General features: G+C 48.6%; 1 long non-coding RNA gene across 2 annotated transcripts; it reads left to right on the top strand.

The window, feature by feature from the left end:
- The first annotated feature begins 6,729 nt into the window (after positions 1-6,729).
- Positions 6,730-22,192, top strand: LOC147578733 (uncharacterized). Of its 2 annotated transcripts, XR_015255618.1 has the most exons (4): positions 6,730-8,274; positions 18,176-18,514; positions 19,296-19,382; positions 21,533-22,192. It is a non-coding gene; the product is annotated as an uncharacterized LOC147578733 (long non-coding RNA). The 2 variants fall into 2 exon arrangements; XR_015255619.1 differs by lacking the exon at positions 19,296-19,382.
- Positions 22,193-23,820: the final 1,628 nt, after the last annotated feature.

The following is a 23,820-nucleotide window of genomic DNA, read 5'->3' as shown; positions in this document are numbered from 1 at the left end:
CCCCACTCCCAAAGATATTCTGATTATTGTAACAAAATCAGAAAATACATATCAGAAATAATTAAATAAAAGTAAATAACAATAAAAAGAAGACTCACCGTGAACCATATGTTGGGCTCAGTGAGTGGGAAGTCTGTTACCCCAGCACATAGAAACTCTCTCACACACACATCCTTCAAACATACAGAAATGCTGGATTAAACACTGTCCACAATAGGTTAACTGCGTAACACCGGTAACGAAAAGGGTGCATAGTAGGGGGAGGCGGTCTGGCCCCAATCCAGCTTGTAAGGATGGGCCTGACTATCTAAGCCATTTCCCTGAGGGGGTCCCTGGATCAGGCATAGGCCTTCATGCAATGCTAGCCATGGAGGCATGAGAGCAAGGTGAGTTCTGCTAGAGACCTTGAGAGGTTTCCTCACTCATTAGGAGACCCAGGAAGAGGCAGTCCTCCTCTGCTCTTGTACGTGATCACATTTAGTTTGGCTTCTTGTAACCATGAGGGCACCCGGCCTGAGAAAAAGCCCCACGTAGAGAGTAGTGGAACCATGGAGATTATAGAAAAGTAGAGCAAGCCTTGATCAAACTCTACCTGCAGCCACCCAGCCACCAGCTTTCCCATGATGGGTGGTGATTTGTTTCCAAGTTGTTTCAGCAAATTGAGCCAGGGCTTTCTGTTACTAGCCCCCAAAAGCGTCTTAAGGAATAGCATCCCTAGCCTGAAAGTCATCCAAGGAACTTGAGCTATGAGGCCCCACCAACCCTGCCTCTCCAGAGCACCCTGGGTCCTCTGGCTACCGTGGCCACTGCTCTCCAGTCATATCCCTTCTGCCTAGGTTTCAGACTTCTCCACCCCAAGACTTCTGCCCACACTGATCCAGAAATCACCCCATAGGGTCCCTCCCACACCTTTCCTTAGATTCCTTCCTGGCTTTGGCACTCATCTAGAGCCACCACCACGGTAGAAACACTGCAGGGCTCATCAAAAAAGGCAAAAGCCGTCATTTCTCCCCAGAGTCTAACAGAACTATAAACCAATCTAGTCCATGGCCATCCATAGTGGGTTGAATTGTGGGCCCCCCAAAGGTATGTCTTTATCCTAACCCCTGGAACCTGTGAATGTGTCCTTGTTTGGACAGAGAGTCTTTGCAGACATAGTTAAATTAAGGGTCTTGAGATCATCCAGAATTAGGGTAGGTCCTAAATCCAATGGCTAGTCTCTTTGGTTGTTGTTGTTTGTTTTGTTTTGTTTTGTTTTGATTTTCAATGGCTAGTTTCTTTATAAGAGAAGAGAAGAGAAGTGTTCTGTGTTTTCTTAGGTTCTGTAAGTCTGTTTGGCATCTATCAATCACAGGACCACACTATTGGCCAGAGTATTTACCTCTCTCCTGCAGGTCAGTTTGCCAGGAACTCTCCCTTCTGATGCAGGCGGGCTACCTAAGGCTGAACCCCCACCTACCTTCTGATCTCTTGCACACCAGGCCGACATTGTCCCTGCCCCCAAGTAATCCCAGGGCCAGGTGCCTGCAACTGGAGACACTCCTATAGCCCAAAGCCCGTGGGAATTATTCCAAATAGCCAGTCCTGCAGGGTTTACTCAGCCTTGCCTTGCCTTCCCCTTGCTCCTGTCTTCTGCCTCCTGACCACCATGTTTCCCATGCGGCCTTGTGTGGCGGGGCACGCCCCTTCTCTCGGGAAGTGTAAGTAATAAATTCTTTCGATGACGTTGACCTCTCTGTGTCATCTTTAGATCGCCTCCATAACTCAAAATCTCCCGGGTACAAATGACCCAATACGGGAGAAGGAGAAAGGAGAGCACGAGGACACAGGCAAGACGGCATGTGAAGACAGAGCCGTGAATTGGAGCGATCTGAGGAACACCAGGAGCCACCAGAAGCTGCAAGAGGCAAGGAAGGTTCTACCTAGAGCTTTCAGGGGGCGCGTGTTCCTGCAGACACCGTGATTTTGGCCCTCTGGCCTCTGGAACTGCGAGAGAATAGCTTTCTGTTGTTGCGAGGGCCCCGGTTGTGGTGATTTGTGACAGCAGCCCAGGAAGCTAACAGAGCAGCTGACAACGATGAGCAGTGATTGACTCTTGACTCAACGCTCGCACAGCCTCTGAGCTACTTACTCCTCCCGACGAGGCCCGTTGTAGGTAGTGTTATCCCATTTCTCGGGTGGGAAAAGCGTGGCTCAGCCAGGGCCAGAGCGGGGATGTGAGCCAGGCCGTCTGGCCAAGCCCCCAAGGCTGTGCTGCTAACCACTGGACGATCCTGTGAGCTGAGCTCGTGGAACCACCCTTCAGAGCAGGTCAGAATTTGCCTCCACAAACCTGTGCGTTCACACGGGGACCCCAGTCCTCTCCTTTATCTCAGAGTCCCCAGGGCTGCCACCCACTCTCTACACCTGCTGTGATGGGCACCTTCGCTGTGGTCACTGCTCTGGCTGTTGCCACCCAGGTGTGGCCACTGGGATCTGGCCCACTCCCTGGGCTCCCATGGCTGCTCCTGGGAGTGGGTGCCTGGAGGCTTCTGGAGCTCTGCTGCCCTGCCCACGTGTCCCCCATGAGCCCGTCCACCTTGAGGAGGGTGGTGCACACGGACCCTCCCTGCCAGTGAGACCACCTTGAGGACCTGGGAAGGGTCCTGGGTGTCTGACTCTTTGACTGGTGGCTCCTCGGTTGCTCGGTCCTAGCTCTGCGCTCCCAGGGAGGCCTCTCTGAATGTTGGCGCTCCATAGTGGGGGGTGGTCCAGATTCTGTATCTTCCAGAACTCCCACTTCCTGCATGTTCAACACGCTGAGGAGACAGAGCACCCTGGGGCTCCATTAGCAGATGATGTGGGAATTTCACTTAGACATACACTGGATTTGTTTGGAAGAAATCGGTTAATAGGCCGCATGGGGCGGAGACTTAGACCCCAAAGGAATTCTCAAGTGACAAAAAACAGTTGCCACTCTGCTTTCTAAGGAGGTGGATGCTGTTAGCAGAACGTCTTTGTTCGGGAAGAATTGGGTTTGGGCCAGGAGCCGCACAGCCCGATTGTTCCGCGGGAGAGAGGGAGTGAGGAGGGATTTTGAAGTGAAGTGAAGAAATGGATGCGGAGTTACAGGTGGGCAGCAAGGCAGCTGCCCTGAGAAAGGAGGCAAGGTCCGGCCCCCTGGGGGTAGAGCCAGGGGCAGGGGCTCAGGAGAACAGAAATCCCTATGGGAAATTTTCAAGTTATTTGCGTGGAGATCTCCAAGGTCAACCCCTCCCCTCCCCCCGCCTCCACAACATCAAAAACCACACTTGTTTTCTAGTGCTTTTGTGTGAGTGCTGGCAGCCGGGGACTGTGGGCCCTGGGGGAGTGTGTGCTCCTAGCAGGGGTAGTGGAGGGCCCCGTACACAGTGGTGGTGGGAAAATCTGTTAAGTGTTTGGAGAACCTTGGGTAAAATTCTCACTTTCACTTCCAGATTTTAAAGAGGTAAACGCAAAAAAAGAAAGAGAAAAGAGAGCAGTCACAAGTAAACTAAAAGAAAATATTTCATTTTGGGAAGGAGAAGGATTTTCTAAATATAAGAGTCAGTAAGGAAATCCCAAAGGAAAAGACAGACACAGGTCAAAAAATGCTAAAAGACTTAAGAGCAAACCACAGTCTGGGTAAAAATATTTGCTACGAATACCACACAGGGTTAATGTCTGTATTGTTAAAAACAATTTTTTTTAATATTTATTTATTTTTGAGAGAGAGACACAGAGTGTGAGTGGGGGAGGGGCAGAGAGAGAGGGAGACACAGAATCTGAAACAGGCTCCAGGCTCTGAGCTGTCAGCACAGAGCCCGACGTGGGGCTCGAACTCACAGACTGAGAGATCATGATCTGAGCCGAAGTCGGACGCTTAACCGACCAAGCCACCCAGGTGCCCCTAATATCTGTACTGTTGGGGAGGAAAAATTTTTCTTTACTCTCCTAAGGTTCTTCTCACTGGTCTAAGAATTAAATTGACATGAGACTGATGAACAGGAGAAAATAAAATTTAACTGCAGAAATCCCACATATGTGACAGATTAAAACACAGACAGGTAAAATGAGGTATATATGCCATCTTGAGCTAAGGAATGGGATAGGACCTGGGCTTCAAAGAGGAAGAGGGCAATTTACAGGGCAGTAAGAACAGGCCCAGATGTTTGGTATTAGATGTGCCCAGCCATACAGATGGGTCACTCAGATAAGGTTTCTCTCTGGAGATAACTCTTATTCTGGGAAAGACTCCCAGTTTAGATCCCTATAGGTAATTAAGGAAGAGGCAAAAGTTTCTCTTTTTTTTTTCTTTTCCTAAATCAACATGAGTATTTATTTATTATTTTTTAAATTTTATTTTTTATGTTTAAAAATTTACATCCAAATTAGCATATAGTGCAACAATGATTTCAGGAGTAGATTCCTTAGTGCCCCTCCCCCATTTAGCCCATCCCCCCTCCCACACCCCGTCCCTAACCCTCAGTTTGTTCTCCATATTTGAGTCTCTTATGTTTTGTCCCCCTCCCTGTTTTTATATTATTTTTGCTTCCCTTCCCTTATGCTCATCTGTTTTGTCTCTTAAAGTCCTCATATGAGTGAAGTCGTATGATTTTTGTCTTTCTCTGACTGACTAATTTCACTTAGCAGAATACCCACTAGTTCCATACATGTGGTTGCCAATGGCAAGATTTCGTTCTTTTTGATGGCCGAGTAATACTCCATTGTATCTATATACCACATCTTCTTTATCCATTCATCCATCGATGGCCATTTGGGCTCTTTCCATCCTTTGGCTATTGTTGATAGTGCTGCTATAAACATGGGGTGCATGTGTCCCTTCGAAACAGCACACCTGTATCCCTTGGATAAATGCCTAGTAGTGCAGTTGCTGGGTCGTAGGGTAGTTCTATCTTTAATTTTTTGAAGAACCTCCATACTGTTTTCCAGAGTAGCTGCACCAGCTTGCATTCCCAGAAGAGGCAAAAGTTTCTCTTGAGTCCACGGGGCCTCAATTGCCTTCAGCTCAAAATAGTCTACATGCAAAAGTAGTACGTTTGTGGGAGACTTGTTCAGAACCTTTTTACTATATAGAGATTCCAAACAGGTTGATAAGACACCATTAATACCCAATGGCACAATATGCAAAAGACCAGAAAAGACCATTTGCCAAAGAAATCTAAATGACTAATAAACATGGGAAAGTATTTAAATTAGTAGCCAAAGACTTATAAGACAAAAAAGCAAGGTATATTTAGGTAGTGGGATTATAAATGACCCAATAACATTGCTTTCTTTTGGTGAACTGCATTTTCTAATTCTTTTTTTTAGTAACCTCATTTATTACTTAAGAGAAGGTTCGGAAAGCACATGATACTATCAAATAACAAATGTCTAGCTAATGTCAGTGACTTTTAGTTCTGGCGGATCGTGGGCATTTTTTTTCTTTCAAGCTTTTGTGCATTTTTAACTTCTACGATTCATTTGTCTTTTCAACAACAACTAAATAGCACTTTACGTAATAGAACAAATTTGCAAGTTAAAATAAATTCCTTCTTGCTAACCTCCCAGAAGTCTGGGCCCTGTATGCAAATAGGATTCCTGGGAACACCCACACACCCACTCCCCAGCAGGAAGGCCAGTTGAACCCGAGAGACTCTCTCTCCCACCCCATCTCCCAAACAAAGGGGTACTTTAGCCCTTCCCAAACCACATGTACACCCCCTCAAGCTGCCCTGCCCCCATCTCCAGGGTCCTCCCTGATGCCTCCTCCCCCTCAGGTTTGGCCTGCCAGTGCGGAGGGGTGGGCCATCCACGCCCCTCGGAGGCTGGGCGAGGTGGCCATGCAGTGTCCCGAGGGGGCCCTGGTACAGACTAGCTTTGAGAGGTCAGAATCAAACTGTGATCTCCGCCCACAAGTGCCACCATCCACCCTCTAATTACTCCTGGGTGTCTGTTCTGGGCTGAATTGTATCCTCTCAAACTTCACCTGTTGAAGTCCTAACCCCCAGGACCTCCGAATGTGACTGTTATGTGGAGATGAGGCCTTTAAAGGGGTAATTAAGTTAGGAGGAGGTCATTAGGGTGGGCTTTAATGCAATGTGACCGGTGTCCTTGTGAGAAGAGGACATTTGGATGCACACACAGAGGGGAGAATGGCATGTGAACCTGAAGACCATGTATAAATCAAGGAAAGGCTGGGAACGGCCCTCAGCACCCAGAGGGAACGGGTCCTACCGACACCTTCATATCTGAACTTCTGTGAGCAAATACATTTCTGTTGTTCGAGACTCCCAGTCTGTGGCACTTGGTTCTGGCAGTCCCGGCTGACTAATACAGAGTCCGTGGGCACAGGATTAGGCTTTCAAATGGAATCCCAAAGAGGTTTAGATGGCTACTTGCAAAAACCGTATTACCCAGTTTGAGAGACAAGTTACCTAGCAGTTGTCACAACACAGTCCAGCGGACCAAACGCACATTCCCAGGAACGTGCAGGTTCCCAGAATCTAGGATGTTGGCAAGACTTACAGACGGGGCCAGCCAGAGGCCAAACCATGGGGTGTGGTGGGGGGTGGGGGCCATAGGGCTTTGCTTTCAGGCTTCCCTGCTCTCTCCCAGCCTCCCCCCACCCCCATCTGCTAGTCACCTACAGGGTACAGGGCTGGGGGCAGGGGTGGGGGCGTGGAGGCGGCAGAGCCTTGAGCCACCCCTCTGCTCACAGCTGCCAGTCTGCATGGAGCCAGCTTTGCTCCAGCCTCAGGGCATCCTTCAGGCTGTGTTGCCACATCTGACCCCTGTGGACGGTTGACCCATTTGGATGGGCTGTGCCTGCTGTCTGTTCTTACCAGATGCCCCTCAACACAGAGGAGTGGGGAGAGGGGTTCTTTCCCCTCAGAGCAGATTTCCCCAGTGGTACTGCTCTAAGGGAGAATTATTCACTGCTCTCTCGCTCCACACTTGCCGTTTTAGCCTCCTTAGCTCAGGAAAGAATGATTTGGAGAAGCGATGAAAAGCTTTAGGTCCTTCCCTGGAAAAATGCGCATGCACAGACCCCCCTGAGCCCCACCTCTCAGATTCGAACTGTTTCTGGTTATTTGCATTCCAGGGACCCGCAGACTCCTGAAACTCACCTGCCGTGTGGCTTATAGGCAAACAGAGGTGTGGACAGGTGGAGGGAGGTTGGGCAGGGATGCAGTCCAGGAGAAATTCACCAAAGAAGTGGCCTCTGCGGGGAAGTTGTAAGAACACTCTGGCTGATCCTGGAAGGCTGTCCCTAGAGGGAGGAAGAGGTCTCATTTCCTCCTGGAAGCCAAGGGAGTGTTGGAGGGTTCTGGGCAGAAGGGAGGCATGGAGGAAGCGGGGCTTTGGGAGCAAGTCTCTAAAAGCATAGCCTTGGGGCGCCTGGCTGGCTCAGTTGGTTAAGCCTGCGACTTTGGCTCAGGTCATGATCTCCTGATTCGTGAGTTAGAATCCCATGTTGGGCTCTGTGCTGACGGCTCAGAGCCTGGAGCCTGCTTCGGATTCTGTGTCTCCCTCTCCCCCTGTTCCTCCCCCACTTGCACTCTGTCTCTCAAAAATAAATAAAGATTAAAACCAATTTAAAAAATTTGACAAAATTTGACAAAATTAAGGATTTCCAGATGAGATCATCCTGGAATTAGGGTGGGCCCTAAATCCAACGACCGGGGTCCTTAGAAGAGAAAGGGGAAGGAGTGGAGAATGAGACACAGAGGGAACCACATGAAGACAGAGGCAGAAGGGGAGTGAGTGCCACGTCTTACAGGCCCAGGAACACGCAGGGTGGCCAGCAACCACCAGAAGTTAGGGGAGAGGCGTGGAGCGAATTTTCTCTCAGAGCTCCAGAAGGAACCAACCTTGCTGACATCTTGATTTCTGACTTCTGGTCTCCAGAACTGTGAGAGCATAAAGCCATCCAGTGTGCTGGTTTATGACCACAGCCCTAGAAACTAACATGGCTTCATACGGTGATCGTAGGTGTTGGAAAAGGACCTCCTGGTTGAGTAAGTTTTGGGACCTGTGATAAACTATAGCCTTCTTTGCTGAGGAACCGCTCAGAGGGCTTTGAGAGGCTATGGAGCTTTAGGAATTTCCAAGGCGGGTGGGAATCAGTATGGAACACTCACTTCCCAAGCATAACTAATCAAGAAACTCTTATGTCTTAGCTCGGGCTGCCATAACAGAACATCACAGACTGAGTGAACACTTCCGGAGGCTGCAAATCCACGATCAAGGTGTCGGCTGGGTTGGTTTCTGGTAAGTTGGCACACAGCCTTCTCGCTGTGTCCTCAGATGGACTCTTCTCTGTGTGTACAGACAGAGACAGCAAGCACTCCAGTGGCTCTTCCTCTTCTTAAAATATATGTATTTTTAATGTTCACTTATTTTTGAAAAAGAGAGAGACAGAGTGTGAGCAGGGGAGGGGCAGAGAGAGAGGGAGACACAGAATCCAAAGCAGGCTCCAGGCTCTGAGCTGTCGGCACAGAGCCCGATGCGGGGCTCGAACTCACGAACCGTGAGATCATGACCTGAAATGAAGTCGGATGCTTAACCCACTGAGCCACCCAGGTGCCCCATCTCTTCCTCTTCCTATAAGGACGCCAGTCCTATTAGATTAGGGTCTTATGGTTATGATCTCATTTAACCTCAATTACTTCCTTTTTTTTTTTTAATTTTTTTTTATGTTTATTTATTTTTGAGACAGAGAGAGACACAGCATGAACAGGGGAGGGGCAGAGAGAGAGGGAGACACAGAATCAGAAGCAGGCTCCAGGCTCTGAGCCATCAGCGCAGAGCCCGACGCGGGGCTTGAACTCGCAGACCGCGAGATCATGACCTGAGCTGAAGTTGGACGCTTAACCGACTGAGCCACCCAGGCGCCCTAATTACTTCCTTTTTTAAAAAAATGAATTTTATATATTTTTAAATCCTCAATACAACCCTTTGAGGTTGGTCGTATTATCATCCCATTTGCAGATGAAGAAACCAGGGACACATAGAGGCTGAACAATGTGCTCAAGATCATACAGCTAGAAAATGGTGGCTCTGCCTGCATGTGAACAGTCTGGCTTCAGAGTCTGTATTCTTTTTTTTTTTTTTTGAGTATTTTTTTTTTTTTTTTTTTTTTGGCGGGCACCTGGGTGGCTCAGTTGGTTGAGCAACTGACTTTGACTCCAGTCATGATCTCATGGTTTGTGAGTCTGAGACCCACATGGGGCTCACTGCTGCCAGTGCAGAGCCCACGTCACAACTTTAGATCCTCTGTCCTCCTCTCTCTCTGCCCCTCCCCCACTCACACTCTCTTTAAAAAAAAAAAAGGATTTTTGTTTTCAGTAGGCTCCATGCCCAACATGGGGCTCGAACTCACAACCCCGAGATCAAGAGTGGCATCCTCCACTGACTGAGCCAGCCAGGCACCCCCTGAGTGTGTATTCTGGTTCTGTTAGGCTGCCTCCTTTCATGAGACAGTGACAAGTTTTTAGACCAGCGTGCAGGACTGGAAACGTTGCTGTGGCTAATTTTTCAGAAAATACAATCTGCTGAAATCTGTGCTCTGATGTAACAAAAAAGGAAAGGATTTAAAAAGTCCTCAGTCCAGTAAACAAAACCCCCATCTACACATTCATCCAGCTGCATATATAGGATTGTGCGTGTGTGTGCGTGTGTGTGTGTGCACACGCATGCCTTAATTACTTCCTTGAAGGCCCTATCTCTAAATGCAGTCGCACTTGGGGGTTACAGCTTCAACATACCAATTTTAGGGGGTTATATTTCAGTCCATAGCATCTGACTTCATGAGACTGGTACACCACACACACACAGCTGGGGAAACGCACATGGAGTTGACTTGACCTTGATCACAGGGGTGATGGGGGAGGGGGAGGGGCTGCCATCCATCCCTGCTTGGATAAAGATGTCCTTGGCAGTGGCAGGAGAGGAGAAAGAGCACATAGTAGATCTTTTTTTTTTTTTTTAAAGGGCACGATATTTTGCAGCTCCTCGGGTCGAGAGATGGGGACTCTTTTCTCTACCCCTGACCAGGGCTTGGTCGTGTGATTTGCTTTGGTTGAGGGGGCAGTAGGAACACGACAGAGCAGAGGCGTAAAAAGTGGTTGGGTGCTGAGGGCTTGGCTTCTCTTGCTCCTTTTGGAGCCCAGCGGCCAAGTGAAGAAATCTGACCTGTTTGAGTATGAGATCACCATGGTCTGGTTGCCCCCCACCACCCCAGCCAAACACTAGACCCTTGAGTGGTGCCATCTGAGACCCAGACCAGCCAGTTTCCAGCCCACCTGCCCGCTGACTGCAGCCACACAGTGAACCCAGGGAGGGAAGCCCAGCAGAAGAACCACTCCACTCAGGCCGGCCCACAAAATATAGTAGCAGTAGTGGTAATTGCTTTAAACTACTTACTTTTGAGGTGGTTTGTTCCATGCTAGTAAAGGCCAGTTCGAAGAAACTCGTGACGTCACGGCTTTCTGCGGAGTGGTCTTCTCAGGACGCTTCTGTCTGTGCCACGTCAACCTTCTCAGTGTTACAGAGAAATGGTCCTTGCCACCAATCTTGCTACTAAAAGTTTTTTAACCTCTTGAAAGTATCAGCATGATGAACATCAGGTGAAAATACCTTAAAGTGATACCGCACAAAAATGAGATATGAACTATATTAGGCCAGTCCCTAAAATCAGCCACAAACTGGCTACAGAGGAATTGAGAACGTGTTTTAAATGGTAGACTGTGTTAAACATGTAAAAACAGACCTATCTTGGGGTGCCTGGGTGGCTCAGTCGGTTAAGCATCTGACTTTGGCTGAGGTCACGATCTCTTGGTTCAAAGGTTTGAGCCCCACATTGGGCCCTGTGCTGACAGCTCAGAGCCTGGAGCCTGCTTCGGATTCTGTGTCTCCCTCTCACTGCCCCTCCCCTGCTCGAGCTCTGTCTGTCTATGTCTCTCTCTCTTTCTCTCAAAAATAAACATAAAAGGGGCACCTGGGTGGCTCAGTCAGTTAAGCATCTGACTTTGGCTCAGGTCGTGATCTCACAGTCCGTGAGTTCAAGCCCCGCGTCAGGCTCTGTGCTGACAGCTCAGAGCCTGGAGCCTGCTTCGGATTCTGTGTCTTCCTCTCTCTTTGCCCCTCCACCCCCCCCCCCAACTCTGTCTCTCTGTCTGTCAAAAACAAATAAAAACATTAAAAATTTAATTAAAAAAAACCCCTCTGACCTATCTTGAATATTTCTGAGTATCCCACTGGAAGGAGCCGGTGAAACACTTAGGTTTACTTGCAAAGCGATTCCCTTTTGAAAAATGGCACCATCTTCTAAGCTGTAGCTACTGTCTTGGTGGTAGGGATGGTCCCAGGTGGGAGACTGGCAGGGAGAGCAGAGGATGCAGGGAAGCTCCCAGGCGCCCTCCCAACCTGACTTGGCTCTCGGCTGTCCCCTAGTGCTGATTCTTCAGCATTGCAGGAGGGTGCCACCCCTGATCCAGGATCCTGGTTCTGTGGCTGATCCCTCTCAGGGTCAGGGTCTGAGCCCCAGACCCCATTGTGGCAGTTGAGAAGGAGTCCTCCCATTCCCACCCCTGCCCCCTAAAAGTTGCACATTCATTGTCACTCCACAAGGTATCCAGTGACAGGAGAACGAATCATTAGCAACCACCACCACTTCTGGGGAAATTTTATTTTGGGGTCCCATTCACAACATATTAGATACACTGGAGGTCACCCACAGCCTACCTTAAATTATAGTTCCATCTAATTACATAAGAATTGACTTGCATTGCAGTTGAGTCTGGAGGCTTGTTAACACAAAATTTACTGGATGTCTGGCTGGCTCCGTGGGTACAACATGTGACTGTTTCTTTCTTTCTTTTTTTTTTTTTTATGTTTATTTATTTATTTTAAGAGAAAGAGAGAGAGAGAGAGAGAGAGAGAGAGATTGTGGAGGAGGGGCAAAGAGAGGAGGGGAGAGAGAATCCCAATCAGGCTATATGCTCCCAGGGCAGATCTCATGAACCGCGAGATCATGATCTGAACCAAAATCGGACACTCAACCTACTGAGCCACCCAGGTGCCCCAAGAGAGAGAGAATCTTAAGCTGTCTCCACACTCAATGAGGAGCCCAATGCAGGGCTTGATCCCATGACCCTAGGATCATGACCTGAGCAGAAATCAAGAGTTGGATGTTCAACTGACTGAGCCACCCAGGCACCTCAATTGATTTATTTTTATTTTATTGATTTATGTTTACATTTTTTAACATTTATTTTTGAGAGAGAGAGAGAGAAAGAGAGAGAGAGAGAGAGAGAGAGAGCAGGGGATGGGCAGAGAGAGAGAGAGGGAGACACAGAATCCAAAGCAGGCTCCACGCTCTGAGTTGTCAGCACAGAGCCCGACGCGGGGCTCGAACTCACAAACTGCGAGATCATGACCTGAGCTGAAGTGGGACACTTAACCAACTGAACCACCCAGGCGCCCCAAGATTTTATTTTTAAGTAATCTCTACACCCAACATGGGTCTCGAACTTACAACTCCAAGATCAAGAGTCCTGTACTCTACGACTGAGCCAGCCAGGCGCCTCTAGGCTATTGATTCTTTGAAACATACCTGTATAGTATAACTATTTTTCTAAAGTATAAAAGCATGACATGTTTTTTACAGGCAAGTTGAAAGTTTAGATAAGTAAAAAGGAGAACAAGCAACCCCCTAATCCACCATCGTGAGATAACTATGGTTAAAATATTTTAGGTGTCTTCCCCTCACCCCAATTCTTTTTTTCTAGGAAAAGTTTCTACCCAACTTACTTCAACCAACATATACAATATATACAAGATATATATTTTATAAGATAATGTTTTTATTTACAAAATCGGGATCCCTCTGTACTTTCCGTTTTAAATTTTGCCTTTGTTTACTTACTAAAAAATGACACTTTTAGCTGTTTCCTATATCCTTACATGTAATTTCAATAGCTGCATGCATTTAAATATGAATTTAAAGTTAATGCAACTTGGGGCACCTGGGTGGCGCAGTCGGTTAAGCGTCCGACTTCAGCCAGGTCACGATCTCGCGGTCCGTGGGTTCGAGCCCCGCGTCGGGCTCTGGGCTGATGGCTCAGAGCCTGGAGCCTGTTTCCGATTCTGTGTCTCCCTCTCTCTCTGCCCCTCCCCCGTTCATGCTCTGTCTCTCTCTGTCCCCAAAATAAATAAACGTTGAAAAAAAATTAAAAAAAAAAATAAAGTTAATGCAACTTAAAATGTAACTTTAAGGGGCACCTGGGTGGCTCAGTCCGTTAAGTGTCCGACGTCAGCTCAAGTCCCGATCTCATGGTTTGTGAGTTTGAGCCCCATATCCGGCTCTGTGCTGTGAGTGCAGAACCAGCTTCAGATCCTCTGTCCCCCTCTCTCTGCCCCCACCTCTCTTTCTCAAAAATAAATAAACATTAAAAAAATAAATGAAATGTAACTTTAAATTTACTAGCTGCGGGGCGCCTGGGTGGCTCAGCCGGTTGGACGGTTGGACGTCAGTCCGGTTCAGGTCATGATCTCTTGGCTTGTGGGCTCGAACCCTGTGACAGGCTCTGTGCTGACAGCTCGGAGCCTGGAGCCTGCTTCCGATTCTGTGTCTCCGTCTCTCTCTGCCCCTCCCCCACTCACGCTCTGTCTCTGTCTCTCTCTCTCTCAAAAATAAATAAACATTAAAAAATGTTTAAATTTACTAGCTACATTCCCATCATATAGACGCATCATGCTTTATTTAGCCAGATGTCTCTCTTAGGATAGTTTTACTGAGTTGTCACTAAGTTTAGCTGCAGTAACGTGTCCTAACATCTCAGCAGCTCGCAGCCATGCCTGTTGTACATTTCCTTCACAGTTTGGTTGTGGCGTGGCTCCTTTTGGCTGTGGGTCAGCTGTGGCTGTGATTCTTCTTCATTCTGGAATACAAGTGAAGGACCAACCCCCACCAGGCACTCATCAGACTTCTGGCAGAGGACAGGAGCTAGGGAACGGGTAAAAATGAGCAATGGCTCTTCAGATCTCTGCTGCAGGTCATGTCACATACACCCCATCAGGAGTTCAAGGCCAAAGTCAGTGGGGCTGAGCCACCCAAGCACCCCATCTTCTTAAAAGTCAAATAATTCACGGGCGGGGGGGCTGTCTGGCTCAGTCAGTGGAGCCTGGAACTCTTGATCTTGGGGTTGTGAGTTTTGCCCCACGTTGGGCATAGAGACTACTTAAAAATTTATTTTTCTTAAAGTCAAATAATTCATTAAGGCTTACGAAAAAACAAAACCTTCCAAACAGCAGCTTCCTTCCAGCCAAATTCCCACACCACAACCAACTGAAAAAGGATTGATTTGTCCCCAGTCGTATTCTATGCCAGGAACTGTGCTAAATAATTTACCCAAGTTATTTCAACTTAATCCTTACAACCACAGCAGGAAGTAAATATTCCATTTATCTCTCTGATGGAGACAAACTTGGGCCGAAGAATTTCTTTGTCTAAGAGGCCACTTGCCAGCAGGGGGCAGAGCTGTGACCGGAACCCAGGTTAACGGACGCCACAAACTGAGGAGCAGACCATGGGCATCAGCGGTTCTCAAAGTCCAGTCCTAACAGACAGCAACCGCCTCACCAGGGACCTTGTTAGAAATGCACGTTCCCGGGCCTCGCCTCGGCCCCGCTGGCTCAGAAATTCTGAGTCAACAGAATTGTTGCAGTCACCAATGAGGTGACTCGGATGGACACCAAAGATTGACACCTGGGCTCCACTAGACAGAGTTGTGTCCTCCTCCTGGTATCTGGCCGAGCCCCCTTCCCCTGCTGGTCCAGTGACCGCCCTGGTTGGGGAATGCCCACGGAGATGCTCCCCTGTCCCTCCCCTGTCCCTCCCCTGTCCCTCCCCTGTCCCTCCCCTGTCCCTCCCAGCTTCCCTTTCCTGCCCCTGCCACAGACTGCCAGTGCCACCAGGCCACAGGACAGCCTGTGGGTGTTGGGTGCAAGGGCAGGAGCCCTCTTGGTCTCAGCGAGTGGGGGACCCTCGTCCACAGCTGGGGAGCTGTATAAGTGTTGGAGAATCTGGGGTCAGAAGGAGGAGGAGGAAGAATGTGAGTCAGAGAAGGGAAGGCCCCAAGTCAGAAGGGCGCTTCTGCATTGGGAGGGGAGGATTCTGGAATCTGACGATTTAGGGAAGGGATTCCAGGTCAAGGGGAGGCAAGAGCACCCAGGGTCGGATGGGAACCTCCAGAACTGTGTTTTTTTTTTTTTTTAACGTTTATTTATTTTTGAGACAGAGAGACACAGAGCATGAACGGGGGAGGGGCAGAGAGAGAGGGAGACACAGAATCGGAAGCAGGCTCCGGGCTCCGAGCCATCAGCCCAGAGCCCGACGTGGGGCTCGAACTCACGGACCGTGAGATCGTGACCTGAGCTGAAGTCGGAAGCTTAACCGACTGCGCCACCCAGGCGCCCCCAGAACTGTGTTTTTAAGGGAAGTTTCTGGGAAAACCACTTGTGTCCTAAGTGAAGCACCTCAGAAATACATTGGGAGGTGACCTCCCTGCACCTCACAGCTTGAAGCCAGGTGGCCTCCCCTGCTCCTCTGTGCTTGCTTTGTGGGCGCTTGGATGTTTGCTGGGGTGCCCTGTTGGGCGTGTGTTCCTAGGAGATGACGATGACTGTGACCTCCTAGGAAGTCTAGGACCCACCGAGATGGACACCCAGGGCCTGGTGAAGCCCCCCAGGGACTGGATTTGGAGCTGGGTCACTCAGGAGGTCACAGAGGAGGGGCAAACCAAGATGGCAGAGAGTCTGAGGGGTGCTGCTCTAGACTCCATCCAATCTAGACTTTGGCCATGTGTCCGGGCTGTCCCTGCACTTGGTAACAGTGCCTGTCCATCTGTAATGTCTTCCTTCATTTCATTTTGTTCTCATGAGAATCTACTTTTTAAAAATTTTTTAATGTCTACTTATTTCTGAGAGAGAGAGTGAGAGAGAGAGAGAGAGAGAGAGAGAGAGGGTGCAAGTGTGTGAAGGGCAGAGAGAGAGAGAGGAAGACACAGAATCCAAAGCAGGTTCCAGGCTCCAACCTGTTAGCACAGAGCCTGACGTGGGGCTCGAACTCAAGAACCTTGAGGTCATGACCTGAGCTGAAGACAGACACTTAACTGACTGAGCCACTCAGGCACCCCTAACTTTGACTATGTCTTTAGAGACCTTATCTCCAAATATAATCACACTAACTGGGGGGTTAGGACTTCAACTTCAATATGAATTTTGCAGGAATGTAACTGGGAGCGTCTACGTTTAGTTAGGGAGACAATATACACACTGAAGTAATTAATTGTCGAATTGTGTGCTATAGATGAACAAGAAGATAAGACAGGATGCAAGAAATGATTATATATACATGGGCATGCTGAATAAAATACAGTAAAATAGGGGCATCTGGGTGACTCAGTCGGTTAAGCATCTGACTTCGGCTCGGGTCATGATCTCACAGTTCGTGGGTTCGAGCCCCGCATCGAGCCCTGTGCTGACAGCTGGGAGCCTGGAACCTGCTTCGGATTCTGTGTCTCCCTCTCTCTCTGCCCACCCCCCACCCCCACTCGTGCTCTGTCCCTCTCTGTTTCTCAAAAATAAACATTAAATTTTTTTTTTTCAAATACAGTAAAATGATTTTTTGAATACCTAGCCAGGTTTAAACTCAAAGAGGGAAACTCCCAGGTGCCAGGAATGCAGAGGGAACATAAAACCAGTGAAGTTAGCAGGAGGAGAAGCAGAAATGGCTCATGGAGATCGGGAGACAGCTGTTGACCTTCAAAGCCAAGGGCAGGGGTTCTGAAGTTACACAGAAAGCCTAGAAATCATCATAACCAATGAATCTCAGGGGCTTGAGCGGCGAAAGCAAAGCTGTAGGTTGGCTTCTATGACTCAGGAATGAGGGACCCCCGGGGAAAGTAACCCCACTGAAGTGGAGGTCATAAAGGGTCAAAGCCAAGGAAAGCAGAAGAGGGCCCTTATCATTGCCTGTCCCTCTTTTAACAATTTCCTCAAAAGTTCCACTCAGTGACTTGTACTCAGTGACATCTGCTCTTTGGGAAACTTAGTCTTTTAGCGGACGCACGCTGTGTGAATGGTCACTTGGGAGAGCAGACAGTCGGGTCGGTCAGTGAGGAAAGGAGGGGGAAGAGAATGGCTATCAGGCGGGCAGTTTGCAGTCTGACATAGGCCCCACCACAATCTCCTCTGCCTCTTACGGTCCAGCCTCTACCTATCGGCCAGAGTGATCGTGTGCTTAAATTTTAAGGCAATACGTGTACATAGTGAGAAAAGAAATAGCTAGCAGCCTAGCTAATACCATAGTTTAAAAAAATGCCTCGGGGGGCGCCTGGGTGGCGCAGTCGGTTGAGCGTCCGACTTCAGCCAGGTCACGATCTCGCGGTCCGTGAGTTCGAGCCCCACGTCGGGCTCTGGGCTGACGGCTCAGAGCCTGGAGCCTGTTTCCGATTCTTTGTCTCCCTCTCTCTCTGCCCCTCCCCCGTTCATGCTCTGTCTCTCTCTGTCCCAAAAATAAATAAATGTTGAAAAAAAAAATTAAAAAAAAAAAATGCCTCGGAAGGCCTGGGTGGCTCCGTCAGTTGAGCCTCCGACTTAGGCTCAGGTCATGATCTCCCCACTCGTGAGTTTAAGCCCCGCATCCAGCTCTGTGCTGACGGCTCAGAGCCTACTTTGGATCCTCTGTCTCCCTCTCTCTCTGCCCTGCTTGCGTGATCTTTCTCTGAAAAATAAATAAACATTAAAAAAATGTTTTTTAAAAAAGTCTCCTTCTCACCCCTACTCTTTGTTCCCTCAGCCCAGGAATTATCTGGATTTTCAGCGTGTGTGTGTGTGTGTGTGTGTGTGTGTGTGTGTGTGTGTGTATCAGGCCATATCATTTCCCTACTGAAAATCCCCCTGTGGATCTCAGTCTGCCCTCAGGCCCTGCCCTCCCTCTGCTCCCGCCACTTTCCTCCTGGCTCTTAGAGGTTGGTTCTCTGGCTTCCCGTCAGTCCTTGGAAATGCTGCCCTGAGGCCTTCCCCCCCTTGCTGTTCTCTCTGCCAGGAACACTCTTCAGGGCTCAGTTCATTTCCACCTTGTTAAACAACACGACTTTCTCTTTAGGCTCAACCCTGTAACCCTGTGCAAGTATCCAAGTCCTCCACCCTCCAGGCATGGGGGCCAGCCTTCTGGATAGCTAGATGCCACGGCTCTACTGTGCATCACCGAGAGACATGATGGGTCAGCCCAGGGCACTGTGGGAAGGCAGGAAGCGGCCCTGACCTGAATGTGGATGAGCTTAGGAGCTGAGGAATCATTTATTCACTCAATATGTATCAGGCGCTGCCTCCTATGACCCGATGTGGGGAAGGCACAAGAGAATGAGATGGTGTGGCACATTCTTCTGGAACTTTCAGACACAGACAATAAGCACGAAAAGAAACAAAATCATTCCAGACTGTGGTAAGTTCTTTTTTTTTTTTTTAATTTTTTTTAACGTTTATTTATTTTTGAGACAGAGAGAGACAGAGCATGAACGGGGGAGGGGCAGAGAGAGAGGGAGACACAGAATAGGAAGCAGGCTCCAGGCTCTGAGCTGTCAGCCCAGAGCCTGACGCGGGGCTCGAACTCACGGACCGTGAGATCGTGACCTGAGCCGGAGTCAGACGCCTAACCGACTGAGCCACCCAGGTGCCCCCAGACTGTGGTAAGTTCCATGAAGGGCATGAACAGGGGGCGCAGAAGATGGTTTTAGGGGTGGAGGGGGGTACGTCAGAATGTGTGGTCAGGAAGGCCACCTCAGAGCCCTCAAGGAGGAGAAGGCACCAAACAAGGAGCCAGGAGAAAGGAGTTTCATAGCACATGCAAAGATCCTGAGGTGGCACAGAGTGGACCGGCAGAGCAAAGGAGAAGGGGGGCCGGAGTGGGCAAGGCTGGGCTACAGGCTGAACTAAACTCGGGTTGATTGTAAGATCCTCGGGAGGATTTTCATCAGGGCAGTGCTGTGACCTGCTCTGATTTATGTGGCAGCCGGCTTACGGGACCTGGATTTTGGGAGACCTTTGAGTGGTTTCTGTAATTTTCCGTTTGCAGCACTATCTTGGGATAGCTTTGTGGGAGTTATGTTTTCTAGCCAATTTGCTTAAACCAACAGCAGGATGCATTTTATGGGTGCAGAGCCACAGGATGTGTTTTTGCAAATCCCCCACCTGCTTCCTTGTGACCTTGGCATTGTCTCCCCCAGGACAGACGCTCATGCCCCCTGAAAGGTGGACTCTTTGTTTGTGATGCCCCACAACACAGCGCCTCTCAGGCTTACCTTCCTCTAGAGGTAGATGTACCAGTCATAGCTCTCCAGAAAACTGAAACCAATAGGTGATAGGTATATACCTTTTCTGTCCCTCTTTTAAAGAAATTGGCTAATGTGACTGGAAGGCTGGCAACTCTGAAATCCGTAGGGCAGGCTGGCAGGCTGAAAACTCAGGTAGGAGTTGATGGTGCCATCGTGAGGCAGAATCTCTTCTCTGGGAAGCCTCAGCTTTTGCAGCTGCTGCCTTCAACTGATTGGGCGAAGCCCACCCCCATCATGGAAAGTAATAAAGTCAACTCCTTGTAGATGTTCACCATGTGTACAAAATACCTTTACGGCGACACTTAGATTAGCATTTGAATAAATAACCGGGTACTATAGCCTAGCCAATCTGACACGTGAAATTCAGCATCACAGTAAAATATATAAAAAGTGAAATCAAAGTCCTTATTCTAGGACCAACTTATGAAATCTTTGGGCCAATCGGAGCTCTTTAGTTCTGTTGCTTTGGGTAACCCTGTGTGTGAATGCTGGAAGCATTAACATCCACCAGCTGTCTTTTGGTTGAAGATGATGGCATTTGACCACGGCTGAAAAGGACTAAATCAGGGAAAGCATAAAACTCCAGGCACCCATTTCCCAGTCTGGGCCTGGAGGCTGCTGTGAAAAGCTGAGTCGAGCCCAAGCGTCTTCCCTCTCCTGTTGGACAGTCAGCCTGTGCTCGGCGACAGTTGGTGAGGTTTGCAGCCAGAGTGACCTGTGAGGGAGGTGCCTTACCATGCTGGCCCCTCTGCCTGGGGCGGGGGGCCTCTAGGGATGTTCCTGTATCTTTAATGTGAAGTCTTAGCTGTGCAATCTTTTCCCCCCTCCATCAGATACCTCTGGTTCACCATTAGAGGGTCTGACTGCCTGACTGAGTTCCACACAACCCTTCAGAGCCTCGTGTTTCTCTGTCTTGGTAGTTTGTGTGGTCAGATGACGCCCAACCACAGAGACCAGCAAAATAAGCCAAAGGGAAATGAACATGTCCCACACAGCCTGACTCGGGTAAAGGGCGGTGACAGGCTGGGTTGTTTAATTCTCCCATGCCTAAAAGTGTGTGTGTGTGTGCAAATCGTGCCAGGCTCATGCCAGGCGTGCTGGGGAGGATGGGGGGCAGCTCTGTGACCGTTCTGGACTTTGGTTCAAGCCTTCACCCTGGACATTCTGCCAGTGGGCACCACCCTCCCATCTGGGTTCTCTATGGATGGGTGCAGAATGAGCCCCATGCCAGGGCATCCTGACCTCCAACCTGAAGAACATGATTGCTTTAGTTTGGTTCCCTCAGAAGCAAACCTTGAGACAAGAACTGGGCGAAGAAGTTTATTTGAGATGTGGTCCCAGAAAGCATGGGGTGGAGAAATGAGACCTGGAAGAAAGGAGAGAAAAGAAAGTGCATATTAACAGGCATAATACGGCCATGGGAAATGGGGTCAGTCCTACATCTTCTGAGAGACTGTGTGGAACACGCCTCAGAGTTGTCTCACCAGCGGGGAAGAAGCTGGGGTGTATTCCTTATCAGCATTTTATTTATTTATTTATTTATTTATTTATTTATTTATTTAAAAAAAATTTTTTTTTTCAACGTTTTATTTATTTTTGGGACAGAGAGAGACACAGCATGAACGGGGGAGGGGCAGAGAGAGAGGGAGACACAGAATCAGAAACAGGCTCCAGGCTCTGAGCCATCAGCCCAGAGCCCGACGCAGGGCTCGAACTCATGGACCGCGAGATCGTGACCTGGCTGAAGTCAGACGCTTAACCGACTGCGCCACCCAGGCGCCCCAGCATTTTTTTTTTTTTTAAAGTAGGCTCCACGCCCAACGTGGGGCTTGAACTCACAACCCTGAGATCAACAGTTGCATGGTCTGTCAACTGAGGCAGCCAGGCACCCCTTCATTACCAGCTTTTTAAACAGTTTTATTAAAATGTAACTCATATACATATAACAGATCCATTAAAAGTAGTCAATTCAGTAATTTTTAGTTTACTGACAAATGTGTGTTAGCCATTCCCATAGTCAATTTTAGAATATTTTCATAACCTTAAGGAGAAATCTCATACCCTTTAGTTATCACCCCGATCCCCCACCTCAGCCTAGGCAACTACTAACCTACTTTCTGTCTTTATAGACTTGCCTTCTGGACATTTCGTATGAGTGGAGTCACAGAACATGTGGATTTTTGTGACTGACTTCTTTCACTTTCCAAGGCTCATTCAGGCTACAGGATGTATCTCTACCTCATTCCATTGTACGCCAAATGATATTCCATTATATGAATGTATCACATTTTATTTTTCCATGTGTCCATTGATGGACATTTGGGTTGTTTCCACCTTTTGACTATCCTGAATACATCCTGCTGTAAACATTCATGCACAAGTTTTTCTGGGGACATATGTTTTCATTTCTTTTGGGTGTATACTTAGGGGTGGAATTGCTGGGTTATACGGTACCTCTCTGTTTAATCATTTGAGGAACCAGCAAACTGTTTTCCAAAGTCACTACACCATTTTCCATTCCTACAGGGCTGTATGAGAATATAGTTAGCTATTAATGCACAACAAATCACTCCAAAGCTTAGCAGGTTAAAACAATAAACATTTGGGGTGCCTGGGTGGCTCAGTCCATTAAGTGTCCAACTTCAGCTCAGGTCATGATCTCCCGGTGCTTGAGTTCAAGCCCCGCGTCGGGCTCTGTGCTGACAGCTCAGAGCCTGGAGCCTGCTTCGGATTCTGTGTCTCCCTCTCTCTCTGCCTCTCCCCTTCTCGTGCTCTCTGTCTCTCTCAAAAATAAATAAACATTAAAAAAACCAATAAATGTTTGCTATATCACACAGTTTTCGAGGGTCAGGAATCCAGGAGCAGCTCAACTAGGTGGTTCTAGCTCAGGGTTCTGCTTAGGGTCTCTCATGAGGCTGGAATCATCAAAAGGTTTGACTGTGTCGGGGAATCCACTTCCAACATGGCCACATGGCTGTCTCACTTGCCTGACGAGGGAGCGTTGGTTGTTGACAGGAGTCCTTATGCACCTTTCCTATGTGTACCTTCCCCTGGATTGCTTGAGCATCCTCATAACATGGCAGCTGGCTTCCGCCAAGAACAAGAGATCCAAAAGGGAAAAAGGCAGGAGCTACAATTCTTTTATGATCTAGCCTTGGATATCATAGACTGTCGTTCCTGTAACATCCTATCACACAGTTCAGCCATTTTCAGTGTGGAAAGGAAATACACACGGTGTGAGTCCCAGGAAACAGGGGTCATCGGAGGCCATCTTGGAAGTCGCCTACCACATGAGACATTTTCCCACCCACTCCCATCCCTCATTGGGAGGGTTGCTCCTGGGGTGTTAAGTCCCTGGAACTTTTGGCCTAAACCAGAACATGCTGAAGACACCATCATGCTGAAGACCGGTCTCCCTTTGGCCTAACTCTGATTTCAGCTGTGCCTACGGAGGAAGGGTCCCGACTCAAGTGCCTGCCTTGCTCCCTCCACTTTCTGCCCCAGTACCTTCTCTGACACACAACAGCCCTCTGGATTCTCGTACAAACACAACCAGAAAATGCAGGATGCTAAGAGCCCTGGGAGGAAGCCAATTAACAACCAATTATCTGGTCCTCCAGGCAGATGGGTTTGGGAGGCATGTAAGCCGCCCTGCTTCAGGAGCTAAGGCAAAGAAAACTGAACTTGTCTCCAATTATTCATTATTTTACAGAAAGGCTGTGCCTGGTATCCTCTTACCTCATCTCCGTATTTGAGCTACAATTCTTTTTTTTTTTTTGCTTTTCACATCAATGTTTTTAATTAAAAAAAATTTTTTTTAATGTTTATTTTTGAAAGAGAGAGAGACAGAGCAAGAGCAGGGGGAGGGGCAGAGAGAGAGGGAGACACAGAGTCCCAAGCAGGCTCCAGGCTCTGAGCTGTCAGCACACAGCCTGATGTGGGGCTCGAACTCATGAACCGTGAGATCATGACCTGAGCCGAAGTTGGAAGCTTAACTGACTGAGCCACCCAGGTGCCCCCACGTCACATTTAATCAGTACAGACCAACATGGTCAATCAGATAATTCTTTTTAATTTTTTTTATTTGTGAGAGAGAGAGAGCACGCACAAGTGGGGGAGGGGCAGAGGCAGGGAGAGAGAGAGAGAGAGAGAGAGAGAGAATCTTCATCAGGTTCCACACTCAGCACGGAGCCCAGTGCGGGGTTCGATCCCATGACCCTGGGGATCATGACCTGAGCCGACGCTCATGACCTGGACGCTCAACCGATTGAGCCACCCAGGTGCCCCAGTCAGATAATTCTTAATATGAACAAACGGGGAAAAAGAAAAAAAAAGTACATGAGTAAACATGGGAACGAGATGTGTTTTAGCAAAGGATGTCAGGGGCTGGTTCTGGATGTAACTTGCCCTGCAGTTT

The sequence above is a fragment of the Puma concolor genome, chromosome C1, assembly GCF_028749965.1.
Source record: "Puma concolor isolate L17-30 chromosome C1, mPumCon1.1.hap2, whole genome shotgun sequence".
Lineage (NCBI taxonomy): Eukaryota > Metazoa > Chordata > Mammalia > Carnivora > Felidae > Puma > Puma concolor.
This window is presented reverse-complemented; position numbering and strand designations above follow the sequence as displayed.